Source organism: Chlorocebus sabaeus, chromosome 13 (genome assembly GCF_047675955.1).
Source record: "Chlorocebus sabaeus isolate Y175 chromosome 13, mChlSab1.0.hap1, whole genome shotgun sequence".
Taxonomy (NCBI): domain Eukaryota; kingdom Metazoa; phylum Chordata; class Mammalia; order Primates; family Cercopithecidae; genus Chlorocebus; species Chlorocebus sabaeus.
This window is the reverse complement of record NC_132916.1, coordinates 60403178-60427485: the sequence shown is the minus strand read 5'-3', so window position 1 is coordinate 60427485 and position 24308 is coordinate 60403178. Positions and strand designations below refer to the sequence as shown.

Sequence of the window (24308 nt, the reverse complement as noted above, 5' to 3'; positions counted from 1 at the left end):
CCATACATAGGAAGAAAACACTCTCAATATATATCTGATAATGAAATTGTATGTAGAATATATTTTTTAAAACTACAAGTCAATCAATTAACTACAGTTAGTAATAAACAGATAACCGGATAAAAAAGGGCAGAACAGGCTGGGTGCGGTGGCTCACGCCTGTAATCCCATCACTTTGGGAGGCCGAGACGGGCGGATCACGAGGTCAGGAGATCGAGACCATCCTGGCTAACACGGTGAAACCCCGTCTCTACTAAAAAATACAAACAAACTAGCCCGGCGTGGTGGCGGGTGCCTGTAGTCCCAGCTACTCGGGAGGCTGAGGCAGGAGAATGGCGTGAACCCGGGAGGCGGAGCTTGCAGTGAGGTGAGGTCCGGCCACTGCACTCCAGCCTGGGTGACAGACCGAGACTCCGTCTCAAAACATACACACACACACACACAAATTAGCTGGGCATGGTGGCACACGCCTGTAATCCCAGCTACTAGGGAGGCTGAGGCAGGAGAATCACTTGAACCCGGGAGGTGGAGGGTTGCAGGGAGGCGGAGGGTGCAGGGAGGCGGAGGGTGCAGTGAGCCGAGATTGCACCGTCGCACTGCGGCCTGGGAAACAGAGCAAAACTCCGTCTCAAAAAAAAAAAAAAAAAAAGGCAAAAGACTTGAGTAGACACAGTTCATAAAGGAATAAATACAAATGGGCAATAAACACATGATTTGTCATCAGAAAAATATAAATTAAAACCACCACATACCCATTAGAATGGCTAAACTTAAAAAAAAAAAAAGAACAAATTGTGGCAAGCATGTGGAGCAACTGAAACTCTTATGCATTGTGGGTGGAAATGCAAAATGGGAAAGTCACCGGGAAAAACAGCTTGGTGGCTTCTTATAAAGATAAACATTTACCTACTTTAAGATTGAGCAGTTTTGCCCCTCGCTACTTAAAGAGAAATAAAACATGCCTTCACAAAAATCCTTGTACAAAAATGTTTATAGTAGCTTTATTCATAGTAGACAACAACTGAGAACAACTAAGTGCCTATCAACAGGAGAATGGCTAAACAAATTGTGGTTCATCCATACTAAGGGAAGCTACTTAGCAATGAAAGGTAATGCACAACAGTCCCAGGCTGCAGCTCAGATGACCTTCGAATGACATCAGGCTGAGTAAAGAAGCCAGCCCACAGACAGACGCACATTCGGTATAATTCTACATGGATGAAGTTCTTCAACAGGTGAAACTAATCTATGGTGGAAAAAATCGTGACAGCGGTTGTTTGTGATGGAGGAAATTGGACAGAGCATAGGGTGATTTCCGGGGGCCTGGCACTGGTCTATACCTGGACGTGGTGTGTGTTACCTAAGGGGTGTGCACTTGCCAAAACTAAACCAACTCTGACACATGAGAACATTGTACTGTATACAAATTATACCCCCCAAAAGGTCTGTTAATAGTATTTGCAAGAAAATGCAAATTAAACCCACAATGAGATGCACCTATTAGACGTACCTACAGGAACAGCTCAAATTAAAAAGATTGACAATATCAAATACTGGCAAAGATGTGGATTATCTGGAAGTCTCATACGTTGCTGGCGACAATGCAAAGTCTTATAAGGACTTTAGAAAACAATTTGGCAGTTTTATATAAATGTAAACATACACTTACCCTGTGACCCAGCAATTCCACTCCCAAGAATTTATTCAAGAGAAATGAAAACATACATCCACACGAAGACCTACATGCTGTTTTGGCCACTTTATATGTGATAGACAAAACTCCAAATGTCAACTGGGGAATAGGCAATTAAATTTTGATATACACACATTAGAATAATCATCACAACAAAAAAGAATACTGATGAATGCAACAATAGGAATGAATCTTTTTTTCTTTTTTTGACATGGACTCTTGCTCCGTAGCCCAGGCTGGAGTGCAGTGGTGCAATCTTGGCTCACTACAACCTCCACATCCTGGGTTCAAGTGATTCTCCTGCCTCAGCCTCTGGAGTAGCTGGGATTACAGGCGCCTGCCAGCACACCTGGCTAATTTTTGTATTTTTATTGGAAACGAGGTTTCACTATGTTGGTCAGGCTGGTCTTGAAATCCTGACCTCGTGATCCGCCCACCTCAGCCTCCCAAAGTGCTGGGATTACAGGCGTGAGCCACCACATGAGGCCAGGAATGAGTCTCAAAAGCATTATAAAAAGGGAAATAAGCCAGTCCAAAAAGCTATCTGTTGTATGATTCCACGACTTGGGAAGGCAGATCTAAAGGGACAGAAAGCAGTTCACATCGGTGCTGGGAAGTGGGGTGGGGGAGGGGTTGACAAAAGATGAGGGCAGGGAACTTTCTAAAGTGATGGAAATGTTCTAGATTCTGCTTGTGTTCTATATGCAGTTGTATATGCTTGTCAAAACTCAAGGAATTTAAAAGGATAAATGTTAATGCATGTAAATTATATGTCAATGAAAAGGTAAATAATTTAAATATCCAACATCAGTTTTTCTTTCTGAAGTGGCAACTACATATCAACACTGTTTAGAATACACGACTATGGAAGGTTGAGGCATGAGGAGGAAGCAGTGACAAGGCTTAAAGCCACAGACAATAAGAAACTCAAATAAAATCCTCTGGCTTCAAGCCTGTGCCAGTGAGACCAGTGAGATCTTAGACTCACTCAACACTATACTCCAATCAATTCATTTCTGGAAAATGTATGTCAATCACTATGTCAGTGATGTGTGGGTTACAGAAAAAAAAAAAGTGGCATAGTTGTTTTTACTGAAGAATTTACAGTCTTGGGAAAATGGCAAGCTCATCATTCTCATACTGGGAATGATAACATGAAGTAACATTTTGTATCTGTTCTGGTGCTTCAAATGGTGTAAAGTTCTGCTATATATCAATAATGCATATTCTTTCAAAGAACAGCTTTTTAAAAATTACATCAAAGGTGATAACAAAAAACTAGGGTTTTATTAAAGAAAGCATAATTGTTTTAATTTTAAAGACAAATTATCTGGCAATTGTTGCCAGTACATGTTAAATGAAAAGGAAATTCCTTTTTCTTTTACTTTTTAAGAACTCTTTTTGAATCAAGGTACCTACTAAAAGGTGGGACAGTCATTGGTAGGATGTTAATATGAGAGGTCATTTCAAATGGAAGACTGGCAAGATCAAAGCCAGGAGGCATTGATAAATATAATATAAATATAAAACTTATATTTTAGGTCTTACGCAGTAAAGAATGGCTGCAGTAGTGGGCGCTGGATTCCAGTCAAGCTATGTTTTCATACTAACAGGATGAAAAAATAAATGAGTGGGTCGAAAGGTCCAGCAGGAACCCTGGGCCTTAGCAAGCAGGTGAGGTGGCAGCACCAGGCTGGGCATCTTTCATGGTGGTTAGCAGCACAGGCCCTGGACTGGAATGGCCTGAGTTCAAATCCAGACATTACCAGCTGTGTGACATTGGGTAAGTTATCAATGATCTGGGAAACTTAAATTTTTATATCTGGACTATGTAGGGTGGTAGGAGGAAGTGAAAAATCAATACTCAATTTATAAAGTTGCTTCGTAGATTAAAAAGATAATTATGTGAAGTTCTTACTACAAAGTTCCTGGTACATAGAAAGTATTCAATAGATGTTTGTCATTATTATCATTACAAAGAGAACGGGATTTAGAGTCAGAAGATATGGGTTCAAGTGTAGAGTGAACAAGTTCCCTGCTTTGCCCAGGATGTTCCCATTTCTAGCACTGGAAGTCCTGAGTGCTGGAAACCCCAGCCCAGCGCAGACAGGATGGTTGATCCCCTAAATTCTGGCACTACCGACTGTGTGATCTTGGGCAAGCTCCTTAAATTTGGGCCTCATTCTTTATCTGTAAAATGGGAATGATAAAAATAGGCATCTACGATGATGAAATAAAATAATGCCTGTGATGAAATCTATGTAAATTAAAGGCTATTTTCAGATATTAATTATTGTTACTAATAGCCCAACTGTCACTATTCTCCTAAAGTCCATGCTTATTATTTTCCTCTCAGCTACTGCTAATTTTATTTTCCTTTTCTGGAATGCCCTCCACTTTTCCATTCATTCTGTCAATGATCTCTCCTGCTTGTTCTCTCAGTTTCTTCTTTCAGTTATATTCTTCCTTTAAATCCGCAACATTTAGAAATATAGTCCCTTGGTATCCACGGAGGATTTGTTCCAGAACCCCTGCAGATACCACAATCTGCAGATGCTCAAGTCCCTAATATAAAATGGCATAGTATTTGCATATAATCTATGCACATCCTCCTGGATACTTTAAATCATCTTTAGATTACTTATAATACCTAATAAAAGGTAAATGCTATGCTATGTATGTAAACAGTTGTTATCCTCTATTGATTTTTAAATTTGTATTTTTTATTGTATTTTTCATTTTTTTCTAATATTTTCATTTTGCCGTGGTTGAATCTGCTGATGTGAAACCCGGGGATACAGAGACACAACTGTATTAGGTAGGAGATTCTGCAGTGATGCCAAACTCTTAACGTATAGCAACTCTTCACTTATGCTGGTCACATCGTTGCATGCATGGACATTTATGTGTGTTAACGTGTGTGTGGTGGAAAGTGAGGGCCATGTTGGGCAAATAAAAGCACTTTTACACCTTTTACTTTTGGAAGTCTCTTCCAGCTGGGAAAGTCTATAGCTCTAGAACTCCTGTCTTCTTTTCAAAAATATTCCATGTGTGCTTTGGGCTCACAGTGGCCACTTGTCCGGCCATTCAATATAAATATTATGTATACTACAAATGCAAGGCACATATGAAATTAAAAAATTTCTAGCAGCTAAATATTTCTTTTCTTTTTTTTTTTTTTTTTTTTTTGAGACGGAGTCTTACTCTGTCACCTAGGCTAGAGTGCAGTGGCGTGATCTCAGCTCACTGCAAGCTCCGCCTCCCAGGTTCACGCCATCCTCCAGCCTCAGCCTCCCAAGTAGCTGGGACTACAGGCGCCTGCCACCACGCCTGGCTAATTTTTTGTATTTTTTAGTAGAGACGGGGTTTCACTGTGTTATCCAGGATGGTCTCGATCTCCTGACCTCGTGATCCGCCCTCCTCGGCCTCCCAGAGTGCTGGGATTACAGGCGTGATCCACTGCGCCCAGCCGCGGCTAAATATTTCTAGCAGTCAAAAATACTATACAATTTTTCATGAGATATTTTACTTTTTTGTACTAGCTCTTTGAAATCTTGCAGTACATCTCAGTTCAGAGCTTCAGAGCAAGTGCTCAAAATCCACAAGAGACTTGTAGTTACCATATTGGGTGGTGCAGATTTGGACTTTTGTGATTTTCTGCACAGGTCCACAGTGCCTGACCCCTAATAATTAGATCGTGTCTTCTCATACACAGCAAACGCAAAAACACAAAGATAGCCCGGTGAAAAATCATATTCAGACACAGACTTCGGAAACTCACATAATAAAACAGCAGAATATTTCTGGGTCAACTCAAGGATTTGCATCTAAAGTCTACCATAAACTTTTGTAAATTGTTTATATCATGTTGGTTTAAAAGTCTGTTCAAAGATGGATAAACTATTTGTTGAGTGTTGAGAAAATCCTATTCTTGGTTGTAGAAAAAGAGGACTTCACTTTCCCCAGGGGAGAAGAGATATATGATGTGTGGTGGCCAAGGTCATCCAGTTGATCACTGAAGAAAATTCACCAGCCATCCAAAATCAGGGCAATTAGGGTTTGCTTATATTTTTCTCTGAACAGCTGTGGGTGTGGAGATTTAATGGATCACCTAGAATTTTCCTGCCACAGCTAATGATTCATAGGGACAGCTTATGAGTTAATTAGAGCTCTCCCAGCCTTCTTGCAAATAAAGACTATGTTTAATGAGATGTTCATTGTAATTACTGAATCCCTTTTTATAGCCAAATGTTTTTGCTTTTTAATTCTTCCATTTCAAATATTTTTCCTCCTGTGAAAGATTTATGTACAGACGGTAGAGCTTTGTGTTATCAGCTGCATAATTACTGCCCCACCTATCTGTTTTTTAAACTTCTTAGTCATGCTTCTGCGACCAGAATGTAGGTTAATTATGCACCATGATGGTCAGGTATTTTCTAAGAATATGGGGTTACTCTTGGGGAAATTCTCATTAATATTATCATAAAGTAATCTCTTTGGCTGTGTGGAGATAATGCAATAAAAAAAGTTTAACAATTGCCAAAGGTTAGATGCGGGGGAGGGGGGTGGTGAAGGTAGTGGGTGGAGCCAGAGTTGGGGGAGGGATGAGTAACTGGAACACAGAAGATTTTTAGGGCAGTGAAAATACTCTGTGTGGCACTATCATTATATATTTTTCCAAACTCATAGAATGTACAACACCAAAAGTGAACCCTAAGGGACTCTATGGACTTAGGATGATAACGATGTGTCATTGTAGGTGCATCAACTGTAACAAACTTTGGTGGGGGAGGTGGTTAATGGAGGAGGCTACGCCTGTGTGGGGGCAAGTAGCATATGGTGAATATATCTTTATCTTCCTCCTAATTTGGCTGTGAACACAAAATCACTCTAAAAAAGAAAGTCTTTAAAAGTGAAAAAACAAAACAAAACAAAAACAAACAATTAGTGAGTAGTTACATGTATAACCTAGGTGTTACTGACAGTTCAAGTTCTAAAGTGCTGGTTGTAATACTGGCTTGTAGAGGAGTGGGACCTGTGGATACCAAGATTGTCCCAATACCGTCTAAGCACAGGTATTGGAAAGTGAGGAGTTGGATCCCCCTTGGATGTTGTAGCAGGTAAGCTTTGAGGTTCATACTCTTTGAGTTTCACACCCTCACTGGTGAACTTAGCTGTGTTCACAAATGACTGTATATTGGTAACATCAGTATCGCATGTCAGACATCATTCCTAAATTTCAAACTTATATTTCGAGTGTCCTTGTTGGATATCTTCACCTGTTCCCATAGACGCTACAAAAGCAATACACCTGTCAGGATTTTAGGTAGCAAGCAACAGGAAGAGTCTCTTGCATATGTAAGCAGTAGAGGGCGCCGTTACAAGACTAACTGTCTCATAGTGCTAGAGAATTAGATGTGAGCTATTCAGCCTAGAGCTAGTCCCAAGAACACACCTGCGTTTGCTGAGGATCCCAGTCCACGGCTGCTGACCTTGCAATGCACTTTTGGCTCCGCTAGCATTGGGCTCTGGACCCCACCCTATCACCCGGCCACTTTTGCCTACACACTTTCATCTTCCCACAGCAACTCCAGAAAGCAGTTAAAAATTCTACTTGGTGAAATAAAAAATAAAATAAAAAAATATAAAAATAACATATATGATTATTATGAACTATCATACAAAGAGAATAATGTATTTTTATTTATTTATTTATTTACTTATTTGTTTTTGGAGACAGGGTCTCACTCTGTAGCCCAGGCTGGAGTGCAGTGGCATGATCTTGGCTCACTGCAACCTCCACCTTCCCAGTTCAAGCGATTCTCACACCTCAGCCTCTGGAGAAGCTAGGATTATAGGCGCCCACCACCACTCCCAGCTAATTTTTGTAGTTTTGGAGTTTCACCACATTGGCTAGGCTGGTCTCAAACTCCTGGCCTCAAGTGATACGTCCACCTCAGCCTCCCATAGTGCTGGGATTACAGGAAGAATGTATAACTATTAATGCACAATTTAAAGAATGATCAGAGAGTACCCATGTTCCCATCTTCAGGGCACGAAAGAAGGTATGACAGCACCACACCTCTGAGATCCCTTCTGTTTCTCTACACACTCGCATTCCTCTTCATCTATCCAGAGGAAATGACAACTCCGAAATATTTTTTCTTTTTAAAATTTCACAGTAATGTAACAACAATTTTATATGCCTTACAACAATTCAAAACACAAAATCATTTATAATAAAACTTGTGGAACATAACTGAATTCTCAAATACTGTCACGACTAGCATAAGATCCAAAGTTCACTTTGATAACTTAATGTTTTAACTAATAAAATCCACTTATCTTGATCATGTATAGATTGGTTTATAATAATTGAAAAAGGCAAATATTTCTAGGTACTGGAGATACCAGGTAAACTTAATTTGTGGCAAATTCTCTGTGATTTCGTTCATACTGCAACAGACTTTTCGAGTTGATGCTGGTGTTGTTTTGACCATTCAGAAATTTATCTTATTCCCTTTCTTTTCTTTCTCACTAGACCCACCTACATAGGTATTCCCCAAGCAGCATATTACTGCATGTTGCCTGAAATTTTTGCAAATGGAAACAAATTGGATACTTGTGCTTCCTTCTTTCAAACTTAGATTTTCAAGTTTCCTCCATGTTAGAGCTATAGCTGGATTTTATTCATTTTTCCTGTGGTATTGTACTCTAATGTGTGAATATAATACAATGTACTTATCCTTTCCCCTATTGGTAGACATTTGAGTTGCTTCCAGTGTTTCATTTTTTTTTTTTTTTTTAACATCAGTAATGATACTCTTATGAATGTTTTTATATAGATACATGTAAATGTTTCTCTAGGTAAATATCTAGGAGTAAACTTACTGAATTGTAAAATAGGTGATGACAATAGTTTCTAAGGAAGTTGGACCAGTTTACACTCCTAAAAGCAGTTAATAGGCCGGGCGTGGTGGCTCACGCCTGTAATCCCAGCACTTTAGGAGGCCAAGATGGGTGGATCACCTGAGGTCAGGAGTTCAAGACCAGCCTGACCTATATGGAGAAACCCCCGTCTGTCCTAAAAATATATATAAAATTAGCCGGGCGTGGTGGCACATGCCTGTAATCCCAGCAACTCAGGAGGCTGAGGCAGGAGAATTGCTTGAACCCAGGAGGCGTAGGTTGCAGTGAGCCAAGATCACACCACTCCAGTTCAGCCCGGGTGACAAGAGCAAAAATCCGTCTCAAGAGAAAAAAAAAAAAGCAGTTGACAAACTTTGTTTCTTCATAATACTCCACAAAATATTATCTAATTTTCAAATTTCCACCAATTTGGTAAGTATGAAATAATATCTCCTAAGAACTTAATTTTGCATTCCTGAGATTTTCAGTTAGAGCATGCTTCCAAATGTTCCAGATGTTCCATCTTCTATTTCCTTTGGTATGACGTATCTTTTCAATCTTTTGCCCATTTCCTCCCTATAGGAGGAATAAATATCTTCTTCATAGCAAGTCTATCCAAGAGCAGGCTGTATCTCTCTTTATTAAGGTTTTCTTTAAACTTTTTCAAAACTGTTTATTCAGTAAGTTTTATAATTTTATCTATAAGAGTATTGCATGTATTTTTAGAAATATTATTCTGTATTTTATATCCTTGTACTAAGTTGTAAATGTAAATTAAAATTACGTTGTCTAACTGCTTTTTCTAGGTATATAGAAACAGTTAACGTTGCATATTCAATTTTTAACCAGCACATTTCTGATATTCTCTTACTAATTATGGTAATTTGAGATTTGCAGGCCTGAGCATAGCAGAGTAGCTTGTATTGGATTAACTCTCCTCTGATAACAACTATAGAAACTAGATAAAATATAAACAAATAATTGACTGAAAGCGCCACTGAGCAAACAAAGCAAGCAGAAACTGGAAGAGGCCTGATCCGTGAAAATTAAGCTCTGTATTTCTTTGGGGTGCCAGGGGGAAGAGTCCAAGTAGAAAGGCACAATTTTACTGGTTTAAGGAAACAGAGGTCAGAGTTTAGGGCTGCTAGAAGAGTCAGAAATGGAAGATATTCTCAAAGAAGAGCCAGGTGGAAGGAACGTCAAAATCTCTCTACCAAGTCTTCTTAAATTGTTGACTGGCTCCTAAATCCTGCATGTGCAGAGAGGGTCTCCGGGAATTTTATAAAAAGCAGCAGCAGAAAGCTGTAGCTAGGAGGCCAAATGATTGCTGAGCACAGATTTCAGCAGAGATCTCCTGATGTAGGAGACGGAGTTTGCAGTACACCAAGTACCCAGCATTCATCGGTTTCTTTCCTCTGACCTTGCCATGTCATTTCAGAGATTTTCATAAGCTGGGAAGAATAGGTAGGTGAGCATTTAGGGGTCAATTTAGCTGGTTAAGTTTGGTTACTCTACCAACCATGTAATATGAAAGGTAAAAATGCATTTAGGCTCAAATGATTTCTCATTAACCACCTTTCCACAATGACATCCTGGGAAAAGCCTAGAGGATTAAAAAAAAAAACACCTCATTAACATTTGAGTCAAAAGAAGAAATGTAAATGTTTCTGCTATGAAAAGTATTTGTATGAGTCATTACATCAGGACACTATATAAGTACGTTCATACCATTTAGTCAAGCAAGTGCTTGCAGAGAATTTATATATAATCCAGAACTTCAAGACTCTCTTACTTTAATTTGAAGAATAAAATCCAACAAAAATAAAATAGGGAAGACATTTCTAACGTCTTCCTCTTATATGGTATAATCATCTATAATCTCTATTCTTGGTAGGTGAGATTGGATGGGCAAGAGCTCTAAGTTCTGTTATCAGAATATCCATTTGGAAATGGTGTAAAATGATGACTGTTCAGAAGACTGAGACCTCTACTGATGGGATAATGGCTAAATAGCAAACAACAGGACAAAGGGAGAGCCTGGAGTTTCCCTAACTTTGTAAAATCATAGCCAGTAGATCTATAAGTAGTTCAACGGGTAAAGATTTTGCTTGTTTTGTAAAGAATCTGAAACTTTTAAAATAAACTTTAAGATATTACAAATCTGGCCGGGCGCGGTGGCTCAAGCCTGTAATCCCAGCACTTTGGGAGGCCGAGATGGGCGGATCACAAGGTCAGGAGATCGAGACCATCCTGGCTAACACGGTGAAACCCCGTCTCTACTAAAAATACAAAAAATTAGCCGGGCGAGGTGGCGGGCGCCTGTAGTCCCAGCTACTCGGGAGGCTGAGGCAAGAGAATGGCGTAAACCCGGGAGGCAGAGCTTGCAGTGAGCTGACATTCGGCCACTGCACTCCAGCCCGGGTGACAGAGCAAGACTCCGTCTCAAAAAAAAAAAAAAAAAAAAAAAAAAAAAGATATTACAAATCATTCTGGCTTTCTCTCTGACCATTTATACAAGAAGTTCTCTAAAATCCTTCTTTTTCAAGCTTTTTACTGTCCTAACATGGGCCTTACCCACAGACCCTGACTAAAATATCCTCTGAATCTCCACCATAGGCCTGCTCTGCGGGGTTCCCTAACTCATGTCACTGTGGGCACACTTCCTGAACCGTCACTTTTAAGCAGCCAGAAAGAGAAGGTTGTACTTTTGAAACAACAGCGTCCAATTGAAAAAACCGGGCTGAAGTCTTCTGAACGTATGGGACTCTTCTTTATAATTTGAACAAAGAAGAGGAGGAAAATTACAGGGCCACTGCAGCACAGGGCAGGAGAGCTCCCTTCTGTCCTTCTGCTTCTCCTCAAACAATCCAGCAAAACGATGCCTGCAAACACCACTCCAAAAGTGACCGGCACGCATTCCAGCTGCTCGCCACACAATCAGTCCTTTCTGTCCAGAAAAAGGCCTGGGATTCATGCTGGCTTTTGCGTAGTGCGTTTAGCGTCATGCCGGCCCACTCCCCATGCCCTCGCACCCACACAGAGAAAGAAAGAGAAACATGGCAAGACGGACTGTGCTCGGCTGATTGTTAGGAAGGCATTCAGGTACTAGGCTTCCAAGATGTGTGGCCACGTTCAAGCTCAACTTTGGTGACATATTGCACATCTGCGATATTTTTATAAATTACAATAATCCAAAAATAAATAAGATATGAATATGAATTCTCTGAAAGAGAAAGAGGCAATGTGATGATTATAGTGAAAGGAGACAGTATTGGATGTTTTAAGCATTTAGCCACAACTAAGTTAAAAGACTTTGGCATCTGGTTAGTGTTTCTCTTTTGTCACTTCCCTCCTGCTCAATTTTCTTATCAACCATTAAAAATGTATTCATTGCCCAACCACGTATGTGTGTGTGTGTGTATATATATACACATACATATATATACACACACATATACACATGTATGTATCATAACACATTAAGAATTACATCAGTCTAAAAAAACGGGACTATTTTACCAAAAAATAAAATAAAATTCAGGTATATTTACCAAATGCAACATCTTATTTGGAAAAAAACTCTCAAATATGTTAGGGGCACTTCGTTTTTTTTTTGTTCTTTTATTTCCAATCAACTGCATTTGCTACATTGATATTATAATGTGGTCAGTACTGGCCACATAATTTGCAGATTCTAGTGCAAAGTAAAAATGCAAGGCCCCTTGTTCAGAAGTTATTAATGATTTCAAGATGGTGACAGCAAAATGTTAAACCAAGAACGAGCCCTTCTGAGTGTGGGACCCTGTGCAGCTGCACAGGTTGCATGCCCACGCACCAGCCCTGAATGTGGCTTCCAGGAATCCTAAGAGTTCTGTCACTCAGCTTTACAAAGAGCAAATCAATTTCACTTCCACAAAAGGTAAATTAACTCTATGAGGTTAATGAACAGCAGTGAGTCGTATCTTGTGTTACTCAGGCAGGATGGATAGGAACGGCCAGTCTCTTATCAGGTATACACAGACCTCTTCAGAGACCCTGTATGTCCCATGAAGGAGAGACAAGTTAAGAAATGCATTAAAATTTTGTCGATGCTATGATTAAAAGTAAGACTATGCCCCTACACATGTCAAAGTTATTTTACATCATGTTTGATATAATAGTTATAGTTAATATCATACTATTAGAAGACCATGAGCTGGTTGGAAAGAAAATTTATTGAGACCCCCTTGATTGACAGTTGGTTAGAAATGTAATCAGAATGTCCATTTGGAAACAGAGAAAGGATGGACTGGGGTAATCTGTTGCTTGTAAGTATTTCTGGGTTTTCAAGGGGCAGTGGTGGTGTGGAAGGTAATGGAATTTGCAAGAGCAAGTACATAAGCAAAGTGGGCTATGTGTTAGGGTGAGAGAATCTCTGGGTGATCCCCAGTTTTCACGGCTCAGTCAGCAACAAGCAGACAGCTGCCATCAGGCTAATAAAGGATGTTCTGGGGTCTTGGGAGCATTGGCTTCCCATTCCAGGTGGAGATATTTACTTATTCTGACTTGCCACAAGGTCAGGTGCTTGCCCCACTTTGCAATAATTTAGTCTTTGGCAAAGCAAATATTCTGGCCTTAAAAGCCTTGAAAAAGTCCAGTTTAAACATACAATTTCTTGCCCATTCCCTGTGGTATTTGAATATAAATAAGACATTTGATGTGATGGGAACAAACTCTGAAAGGAGAACAATTTAAATCCAAACTGCCTCTTAGTTGGTAATATTTTTTAGGAAAAGCATTCTATTCAAATAAAAAAGGAACAAATAAAGCAACTCTAAATCTATATTGCATTTTGCTTTGGAAAAATTAAAAGTACTTTCTTACTATTTCTCATATATTTAACCTTTTAATGTTTACAGAATGGTCCTTCTAGGGCATTCTATACAGGATGCCAGTTTTGATTTCTGTACATACTCATGAGAAACTATGCAAGTTCATGCAAAAGTTTTCTATTAATTTCTCTAAAAATACAATATTTTGTACATAAAATACTGAACTCATCACTACTTTAAAAAGGAATTTAATGTTTTGATGCTATTTTAATTCTAATATGTGTGCTATCCATTGGAATTATGTTCCAATTTGTTCATGGACCTCTTTGGCCCTGAACTTGAAGGCAGTCCTTTCAGCACAGTTTGGGCATTGCAGACTACAGTAGAATACTATAGGAGAAGCTCTGAAATGTAGAAATTTGCTTTGGTTGACATTACCCCTAAACAATTTTTAGAGCTTCCCCAATATTGGAAGAAACTTTGTGTGCCCCTCGTTGTAGCTCAGACACTAAACTGAGTATTTCACTTGCACATACTCCTGGAAGCAGCATATTGGAGTAAAGGAAATGTAGGTGGTAGAAACACACAGATGGGTTAGAATTCAAGCCTTCACCAAGCCTTACCAGCTGTGCAATCTTTAGCAAATGATAACCTCCCTATAACTCAGTTTCTTCATCCATAAAATGCCACTGATACAGCCTTTGCTTTTATAGTTTTTGCAAAGGCAAAATAGATGTGAGATATTGAGTACAGTGTTTGGGCCAGTTTAGGCGCAAAGAAAATCTGAAGTCCCTCCCTTATCTTTGTCCTTTGTTTCCATGTCATTATTCCACATTACCTAGTAACTGACTCTACTTAGAGCCTAGAATAATTAGGCATCATTAAATACATTTTGATTGGAAAAATAAATTATTATCTGGATAGCATTGTGGTTAGGAATACAGATTTTGAAACCAGACTGCCTGGTTTGGAATCCAAATACCATTTGCTCAGTGGTGTGACTTTGTGAAAATTATTTAACTTCTCTCATCCTGTTTCCTAATCAGTAGAATGAGTAGAATAACAATATCAACTTTACAGGGTTGCTGTGATAATTGAGCCACTATGTGCCTGTTATATACTAACAGTTATATTTCTATTAGCTATTTTTCTTCTTCTAGTCATAGTAACAGAACTATTTGACTTATTTGTGAAAAGCTGAGCTAACAAAGCACCAGTTATATCTGCCTGTCAGGTAAGCCCTTTAAAATACTTCCAAAGGATAAGCAATAAGCCAATGATATACAACATCAATTGCAGGATTGAAGAACAAATCTAGGATAAAAATAAGAATAAGTAGGTATATTTTTCCAGTTGTCCATCTGATGATCATTGATCAACTTTCTATATTGAAATTAAGCAGAGGCCACAGCAAGAGGAAATATTGCTTAGAGACTGCTCAAGAATCTCAAACATTCTGTTTCAGATAACTATGGATTCTTTTATTTGATGTGTAAAAAGGAGATTTTGCTTTATTTTCCACATTATGTCTATTGCTGACTCAGGGCACAAAGAAGAACAAATTGTGTAATTTGAGTTGAGAGCAATCATTTTTGCAGTTGTTCTTTAAAAAAGGAAAAAAATCCTTCACATAACGAGCCAAAACTTGCCTAGAGATCTGTGTGCTCTGCTTCCATTGACGTCACTTGGAAGTTGTGTGGGCAGAAATTGGCTGACTTCCTCCAGCATGTCTTTTTGAAAGTTGAACATATTGAAAAAATGCACCCTTCTTATCCCAAACTACAGTATGGAGAAGAACATCATAAACAAATTTTCTGTTTACGTTCAAATGAACAACTATAAAATTCTGAGAGCCACATTTGCAAAGTAAACCCTCTTAGTGTCCAGTAAGAGGAAGGATGTCCTCTCTATTTGAAAAGAGAATCATAGGGTGTTACAGCTGAAGGGGCTTTAGAGATGATATCGTTCAATCAGATATGGAAGCTGAAACTCAGAGAGAGATTCAGGAACACTCCGAAGGTCAGACAGGGCCCAAGGCTGGATTAGAACGTAGGCATTCTGCTTTCTAGTTCATTGCTCAGCTCAGGACAAAGGGATGTGTAATAATCATTGTGTCTGCACATTTCTTTCTCATTATATAAATCCCAAGCACTGAGGCAACTGTCTGTGAAAACTAGGAATTTTGTGTGTACAGTAAAACTACCAATTGCTGTACATACAGTAAATAAGCATAGGGCACTGGAATTGAATAGATTGTGGACACAATTGGAAGCTCATAAAGTGCTGCTGCATACAGCTGCTCCCCGGGGTGTGCTACCGGGTTTCAGTTTGGAGCTTGACTTGTCCACCTAGAGCTTTCTCAGCTCCATGTGCTCTTCCAATCACTGAGAGGCTACCTCTTGGAGACAGGAAGAAGAGAGTACCCTAATTCCATCTCAGCTTCCACTCCTTTCAGGTTTATCCTTACAAAAAAAGGTCTGTACTCATTCAGTCATCTGTTATGAGCTGGGCTGTGGCTTTCCACCTATTGAAAACATTTTCAAATTCAATTATTTTAATAAGGTACCCCTGTCTTTATTAAAATATGAGTAATCACAATTTCCGCCACCAAGATCCCATATACACAACAGTCAATAGTGAATAGATGAATCATATAGGAGAATGCCTAAATTTATATGCTCCTGAGTATACATTATTACCTGTTATTCAGCTAGTTGTGTAAATTTAAATCCATAGGAGAAGCCTAAGTATGAATGTAGAGTTTTTCTATTTCTGCTTTGCTTCATTCTGCTTCTTCCTAAAGAGAAGAATTCTTTATAGGTAGAAGGTCATCCCTTCTGTGGCCAGCCAGTTCAAAAACCTTAGCAGTGGTTGCTACTTTAATTTCTTTGGTAAACATCTGTGATGGTCACATTTCTAGCAGTTCTGTAAGTGGAAGTCCAACGTGGCATTCAAAAATCTTGGTAAAATTTTAGAAGGGCCAACAGCATTCAAATTTATGGACCAAAGAACCAGCTATTGAGAATAAAAGATATCGCATCAATCTAGCATAGCTGCTCCAGTTGAATGCTACCTAGATACTGGACAGGGGGCTAGGAGAATCTGCCATGATCAACATTGAAACAACTGAGAGCTCCGAGGCCAATCACATATTCTGTTAATTGGAAATACTGAGTGTGTCAGTCTATCCTATACGTGAGAATTTTGAAAAAAAAAAATACAGAATAAGGAAATTATCCTAAGGACACATAGGAAAAAAATTACTGTTATGGCTAAAAAAAGATATTTAAGATTTGGTTTCTAAAATAGGCAGCAAATAGACATGCCTTTCAAGACACAGGAGCAGAAAGACATGAAAAAACAGAAAAGACAAAAAAAAATTAGGATGAAAATCAAGCAAGAATTGGGTAAAATAGGGTAGAATAGAAAGAACACTGTAAGTGCAATACACTTATCTGAATTATCATTGGAAATAATGAAGGTCAGAATTAATACTACAGAAAACCAGATCAAAGACCTAGAGAAAACACTGGAAAATCTTCAGGAATGTAGCTAAAAAGGACAAAAAGAGTTGAGAACAAAGATGTAAAATATAGTAGATATAAAAGACACTATATTAAAAACCCACCTAAAGTTTGCCAGTATTCCTAAAGGAGTATACCTATTTAAGGAGCAATGACCAAGACATGGCTAAAGAAATATTTTTTGCACTAAAAAGATTCACGTGCTCAGATTAAACATGCTCACTGTGTCCCCAAGATATCAAATTTTAATAAAAAAGAGAAGGTTTCATGCTAACAAACTACCTCGCAGGGGTCTTCCCTTTTTAAAAGATAATGCTTGTTTGTTTGTTTGTTTTTTAAAACCAGGATACATGGGGGAAAAGTTAGCTACAAAGGAACCACCTCAGACTAACTTTAGACAGCTTGTTTACAACATTAATTTCTTAAGGTCAGATAGAGAAATAACTAGAATTTGAAGCTTAAAAGGGTGTTAACAAAGAATTGTATACAACACAGAATTCCAGAAGTTATACAAGGAAATAACTAGAATTTTGACATTAAAGGATGTTAACAAAAAATCATATACCCAGACAGTTGCCATCCATGGCATATGTAAAGACAATAGAAAGATTTTATCATATGTGCAATGACTTTGAAAATATACTACTCATGGATGTTTCTTTAAAAGCTTCCAAAAAGATCTATATTTTAAAATTAAAGACAGAAATCCAAGACTACTATAAACAAAATTAGAAATCCAAAACCAAACTATTTGTATTCTTATTTCATAAATAAGAATTACTATTTATATATGAAGCTACACACACAAATAAATATAACTATCTCAATGGCAAATGGAGGAGTATATAAACAGGCAATAAGGAAAAAGACACACATTTTTAATAAGCCACTTTAGAACATGTTTAATCATATAAGTAATCACAGAAAAACTAATTTAAGCAAAATTATTTAATACCAGTTTTTAACTTATCTAACTGCAAGGTTACATATAGATCTCATATGTATCTATATCTGTATCTATATTATATATACATAATAACCTATATATAGACATATATAACTTTGCAGTTGGATAATATACATATAAGTATACATAAATACACACAGATACAGATATAGAGACATTACCCAGGTTTCAGGAAAAATGGCCATCTTATTATTATTGTTAAGATGAAAATTGTAGAACTCTTCTGACACGATATATTAGTCTGTTCTTATGCTGCTAATAAAGACATACCCGAGACTGGGTAATTTATAAAGGAAAGAGGTTTAATTGACTCACAGTTCCACATGGCTGGGGAGGTCTCATAATCATGGCAGATGGCAAATGAGAACCAAGGTCACATCTTACATGATGGCAGGAGAGAGAACTGTGCAGAGGAACTCCCATTTATAAAACCACCAGATCTCAGGAGACTTATTCACTACCATGAGAACAGTATGGGGGAATCCACCCCCGTGATTCAATTATCTCCACCTGGCGCCTCCCCCACACATGGGAATTATTACAATTCTAGGTGAGATTTGGGTGGGGACACAGCCAAACCATATCATATGTAATTTGGTAACATGTATCAAAAATCTTGAAAACATTTAATACATTTGCCACTTGAGTTTTACTTCTAGCATTTGTTCCCTAGGAAAGAATAATAATTTGTCCCTAAATTTATCTATAATAATGTTAATGCTAGGGTTCTTTATAATGCATGCAACTTAGATGTCCAATGATAGAGGATAGATTAAATAAATTGTGTATACAAATTTCTGGCCACGCTATTTATGCTTTATAGAAAATTTTAGTTAAATGTCTGTATTTTTTAAAGAAAGTATATAATTTAAAATTTTGTGAAAAGTTATTCTCTCTTTTCAAAATGACCAAAATTGATCTATGTTCTATGGGTGGTAGAATTATGAGATATTAATTATATGTTATGTGCTGAGTAATTTCTAAATATTCTATAGTGACATATATAACTGCATTCTTTAAGATTAAAAAAACAGCATTCAAACAAAATATTCTATCTCTGGGGGACATGATTATAGGTCGCTATTGTCTTATATTTTATAATTTAATATATTTTCCAAAATTTTCACAGGTACTTCTATAAAATATAAAGAAAAATAAAGTTTGTGTTTTTTCTGAAAAACAAAAAAAATTTTCCAAGTTCAGTTAGGTGAATTAGTTCATCAACTAGTTATTAAAGTGTGTAATAAATTTCTTCTGGGGTTTACATGAAGTCTGTTGGCAGACAATGAAAACTACAATCTGCAATTAGTGTAGTTTTTAATCTAGTATATATTACTTTCTTCCTCCTTGCGAAAAAACAAAATGCCAGTTTTGATCTGGGCAGCAATGTGCCCGGCTACAAGTGAGACATGTTTTTAAAACCCTCTTCCAGCTGTGAGTGACCATGTGACATAGTTCAAATCAGTGAAACATAAGAAGTGGTCTATAAAGGCTTTTGCTTTTCCTGATATAAAGAACAGACATGGTTTATTAAGCCTTCTTCCCTTCCTCATGCCTTAAACCTGGATGTGATGTCTGGAACAGCAGCAGCTGTCTTGCAGCGCAAGCAGTTCAAGGAAAAGACCAACAGACTTGCAGAGATGCTGCCCTGACATGATACAGCTACCGAATCAGGGCTGGTGGCCACTGACTTTAGATCCCCATGAGAGGAATGAACCCTTGTATGTTTCAGCCACTGTGAATGAAGAGTAAGTCGTGGTACTGAATGGCTTCTGACTTTGTTTATTTGTCAGGAAGCATTACTAAATTTAGTGTCTAAATTGAAGTAAGTGGTTCATTTCAAATGCCTAGTAATACCTACTTTTCTTTTTAGGCTGTCTCCATTCAACATTTATTCTTAATTGTCTAGCCTTATATTGTTTAATTTTGTTAGAATCTTAAAGCCTTCTGCAAGTTGGTGAGATCCACCTGCTGAGTAAATTCTCATTTTTCTCTGTTGCTATCAGCTCCCTGGCTACCTTTCTCTTCTGCATAGCTCAGTTCACCTTCATGGGTGTCTTTAACATGACGTGAAAATAGGGCCATTCGTTCTGCCGTCTGCAGTAGGCAAGGAGCTTTGAAAGACAAGCACACTAATGAAAGTAGAAGACATTGACCCTGCTCTCAAAAAAATGTGAAAGTTAGCTGAGAAGGTTAAACACACTGTCCCTCCTTCCTCCGCCTACACACACACACACACACACACACACACACACACACACACAATGAGAAGGCACTTCTGAAGTTTCAGATGAATTCCATTCAACAAGCACTCTCAGAGTTTCTGCTTATGCCAAGCATTGTGCCAGGTTTTGGAGATGTGAAAGTGACAAAGACATGTTTCTTACCTTGGAAGGCTACTGTGTGGGTGGGAACACACCTAAAGTTGATCGTTGTGGCAGTGGACCACTGAAAGCAATCTGATGGAGATGGCTTAGGGTTCTGTATGCATGAGAGAGGTATCAGAGTCTTTCCTGAGGAAACCACATCTGGAAAGAGGAGGAGGTGCTAAGCTTGATTGGAGAGTGGTATTTCAGGCAGAGGAAAAAGCATAAATAAACACACTGAAGAGATGGGGGATGGTGGACAACAAGTATTTAACTATTGCCTCCACAAGGAGGGTCAGAGATGGAGCTAGAAGGAAGGAGCAGTGGAATTGTGGAAGGCTTTGGAAAGCATACTGAGGACCTCTTGGGTAGTCTGAGGTTTGGTGCGTTGAACATTGACTTGGGAGCCAGACTGATTTGGTTTGATTCTCAGCTATACCATCATTTTTTGCATGCTTAGGCTAATTTTTTTAACCTCTCTGCATCTCCTTTTTTTCATCTGTAAAATGGGGACAGTAACATACTCTTTACAGTTGCAACAATATAAGTTGCAAGGATCACAGCAGTTATATGTAAAACACCTAACACATTAGCAGGCATACAGTGGATACCCAATAAATGGTAGCAAAGTTTTGAAGCAGAAGATTAGCCTGGTCAGATAGGAACAGGTGCAGAAAAATAGATCAAGGCTTTGGGTGTTAGTGCTAAAGTCGTGAGGTCTTACAGAGTGCTTAGGAAGGCATTGGCCAGGCCAATCCTAGGCAACTATGGGTTGGAGTAGTTATCTTGGGAACCAAGGGAGGTTCTTTTCTTTTCTGGCAGAGACCCAGTCCTCAACCTGTTCATGTATGAACAAGTTCATAGGAAACAAGGCTCATACATGTTAGCTCTACCTCCAGCCCTAATCCACCTTGCTACTGGTGCTTTTCACTAGACTGAGTTCATCAGTACAAGGAGAATAGGCTGTTCTCTCCCCACTTTTTCATATACCTGTTGCTTGGCATGTTCTAGGCTCAACCTCTCTAGAATTGTCCTCTGTTTGTTTGACAGTTAAACTTCTTGTAAATAGCATTGAGTTTGCAGCTAGTCACACAAAATACACCAAATGCAGAGAAGGATGTGAAGAAAATTGTGAGGCATTCTCAAGACGCCATTCACAGAAAATAAGAACAACTGAAGAAGAAGGAACCCTGGGGGCAGATTTCAGGAGACCCTAGGGTGAGCTGGGGAGTGTGATGGAATGAGTGGTGGTGGAGGAGGAAGTACAAATACAAGGCTGTCTCTTTTATTGCCCAAATCCTCCTTGTATTCTTTTCCCTTTCTGCCTTTTTTCCCTTTGCCCCTCCAAGAACACTCAAGCTAAAGGCTTAGCAAGCCCTGTCTGTACACAACAGAAGTCTTTATTTACAAGTAGAAAGCTCTGCTTGGTCCTTTAAAGTGTTTTCATGAGACCTTATTTCCATTCCCAGGTTACAATGAGTCTACTTTTTAGCCAGTATTTCCAAAATGTTTTTGCCTGAAAGCACATTTAATTCTCATCTTTGCTGAAACTCCTACAGGCCCACCAGCACTGAACTTACATTGGAAAAAGGACTTTTTTGGTGGGGATGTTAAGGAGGAGTGTACTAGTTTACTGAATTAGTCATAGACCCGGCAATGTTGGCAGCTATCAGAGAGAGGTCAGGGCACCAGGTCTCTTTCCAGTCTACAAGCAGATCTTTCTCTTCCCGTTCCAGGTTATCACAGTATCTCACACTTGGCAGTGATTTCATTTGGTGTGTTAGAAGTGAACAGGGGTTTATTTTCCAGGGCTTGATAAACAACATTGACTTTGAAAATGAAGCCCTTAACTTTTGCTGCTCACTATCATTATTCATGGATGCCCAATTACTTATGGATTTCTTTATGAATGACAAAGTTGTTTTGTTACATGTGCCTTCTAAAAGCCAATGGGCAACATACTTCTCAAAAAAGTTGTATCTAACTCCTTTATTTTTATTTCATCACATTATTTTCTCTATTGAACTAATAGGATTTGCCTACTTTCTCTGATTTGACTGTTTTTATATAACTCTATTTATAGAAATTTATTATTAATATATTCTAATTGTAATCCTATCTTAAACCCTTTTTAGCACCTTCAGTATAAAGGCATTCAATCAAATTATCTGATATTTAAAATTGAACTATGATTCTTTCTGTGAGAAAAATTTCCTTAAAGAAAACTCTAAAATTAACTTTTAGTTTTTGCAGGTGAGATTGAAATTTTATTTCACAGAGTAGAAATGATGATTGAACCCACCTGGGTAAACATGTTCCCATATTTAGTGGGACCCATCTCGTACTGATGTGTCCAAATGTTTCATTTTCAATTTAAACAACATGTTCAAGATGTTCTGTACATTTCAGCGTAGCCGGGTGGAAAGTTAAACATCAGCCACGCAACCCCTTTGCACAGGTTAATTGTGCAGAGTTCATTGGAATCATGCAATTTGGCATGTGTGCCTTGGATGGAGGGAATGTGGGAGGCTATTGTCCTTGGGGTCCCCTCTCTCCTTTTGTCTCCATATGCCTCATGTTTCTCTCTTAGAACAGAACCCTTTTGTTTCCTTGGAGTCCTTACCCCAAATCACCTATTAAGAAAACTAGGAGCAGGTTATAATTCTTGTTATTATGGCTTTCCTGAGATGGAAAAGTGTTTGGCTAATTTCCCTACTCCTTGGAATTCTCCTTTTTTGAATTCACTTGAAGGCAGGAGTTAAAGTATCTTTCACCTAGATTTTTAAATATGTATTTAAGTTCACTCTATAGTTCTTAACATTTACAAAACAATGTAAATTAAAAGAAAAATAATATAAAAAGCTATGTTTGAGATAGAATCATGTAATAAGCTAGTAACTAGTTTAAAACATCTAATAAATAAACCTTCCCAAACTCTATTTGGTACAAAAATAATGCATATAGATCATATAGATGTGGTTAACATTTTAACCTATAAACATTTAAAAATACCAAGATGAGTTGGGGAATAAAACTTTTATGGTAGGTTTTGTTACTGATATTTTAGTAATTTCCTTAACTGGCATCATCTTAGTGGCCTATTCAATTAATTTTTGGAAGTGGGTGGAATATAAATTATGCATGAATATATAAATGGATCAAGTTTTTAACTGGAATAAATGCTTTTGGTGACAGGTTAAAAGACCTACTTTAAATCAGCTTGTAATATCTATTTTTAAAAGACTTCAAAATTTGAAATTAAATGTTCTCTTGTCACTTCAATGACAATGCTGTAATTATTCTTGGGATTAAGAAGATACTGTCATTATTAATTTCTGTGTAAGAGATTATCAATTCAGAGAGTCTACAATTGGATACCTGCTATGTGCTTATCATAGCAGGAGACACAGGATGATTAAGAGAGGGGGCTATCCCAATAGGTATTTACAATTTTGTAGAAATCTAGAAGAAGACAGAACAAGAAAAGTGCGCAAATGAGCTATAAAATCAATGTCATGTGGATTCAAAAGAGGCAAGATTATGGGTAGAAGAGGAATAAGAAAGACTTCATGGAGCATAAGTGCAATAATGAAGATGGAAACAAAGCATATGTCTCTTTTATACAGCTTCAGCTTTGTCCGTTGCAAATACACTGTATCTAAGGCACAGGCATCTTTAATAAAGACACTGAGAAATATTCAGCTTATAGTAATTCATATGAAGATGACGAGCTGAACATTTCAAATCACACCTTCTATATATGGGCTTCAATGGTGGCCCATAATAAGTAACAACTTATGTTAGATGTTAGTCAGTTTTAGCATTCTTGCTTATTTCCAGCTATCAGCAAATGGTATTTGAATAATATGGAAGAGGTGAGCTATTATAATATATTCCTATTACCTGATACTATGTATGTACTGATGGAAGTAATTATTTAATGACTAGAACTGCTTCATTTCCTTTCATATGCTTCACTAGAAAGTATAGGAAATATCTCCTCAGAATAGAACTCAGATTATAGGACCTTAGAAATCA

General features: G+C 38.0%; 1 protein-coding gene and 1 long non-coding RNA gene across 6 annotated transcripts in view; one reads left to right on the top strand and one right to left on the bottom strand.

Annotated features, from left to right (window-relative positions):
• LOC103240322 (uncharacterized) overlaps positions 1-22956 on the top strand; it is a 28658-nt gene extending 5702 nt beyond the window's left edge. The window contains exons 4-6 of one of the 5 annotated variants that reach the window (XR_012095050.1): positions 3307-3476; positions 4495-4511; positions 5635-11064. This is a non-coding gene — a long non-coding RNA (uncharacterized lncRNA). Of the gene's footprint in view, positions 1-3234; positions 11065-11218 lie in introns of those variants that run through there. The other 4 variants (XR_005241272.2, XR_005241271.2, XR_005241269.2 and 1 more) reach the window with 4 other exon arrangements.
• Positions 1-24308, bottom strand: part of PDE7B (phosphodiesterase 7B) — a 332402-nt gene that overhangs the window by 267574 nt on the left and 40520 nt on the right. The gene's annotated exons all lie outside the window — the stretch shown is intronic.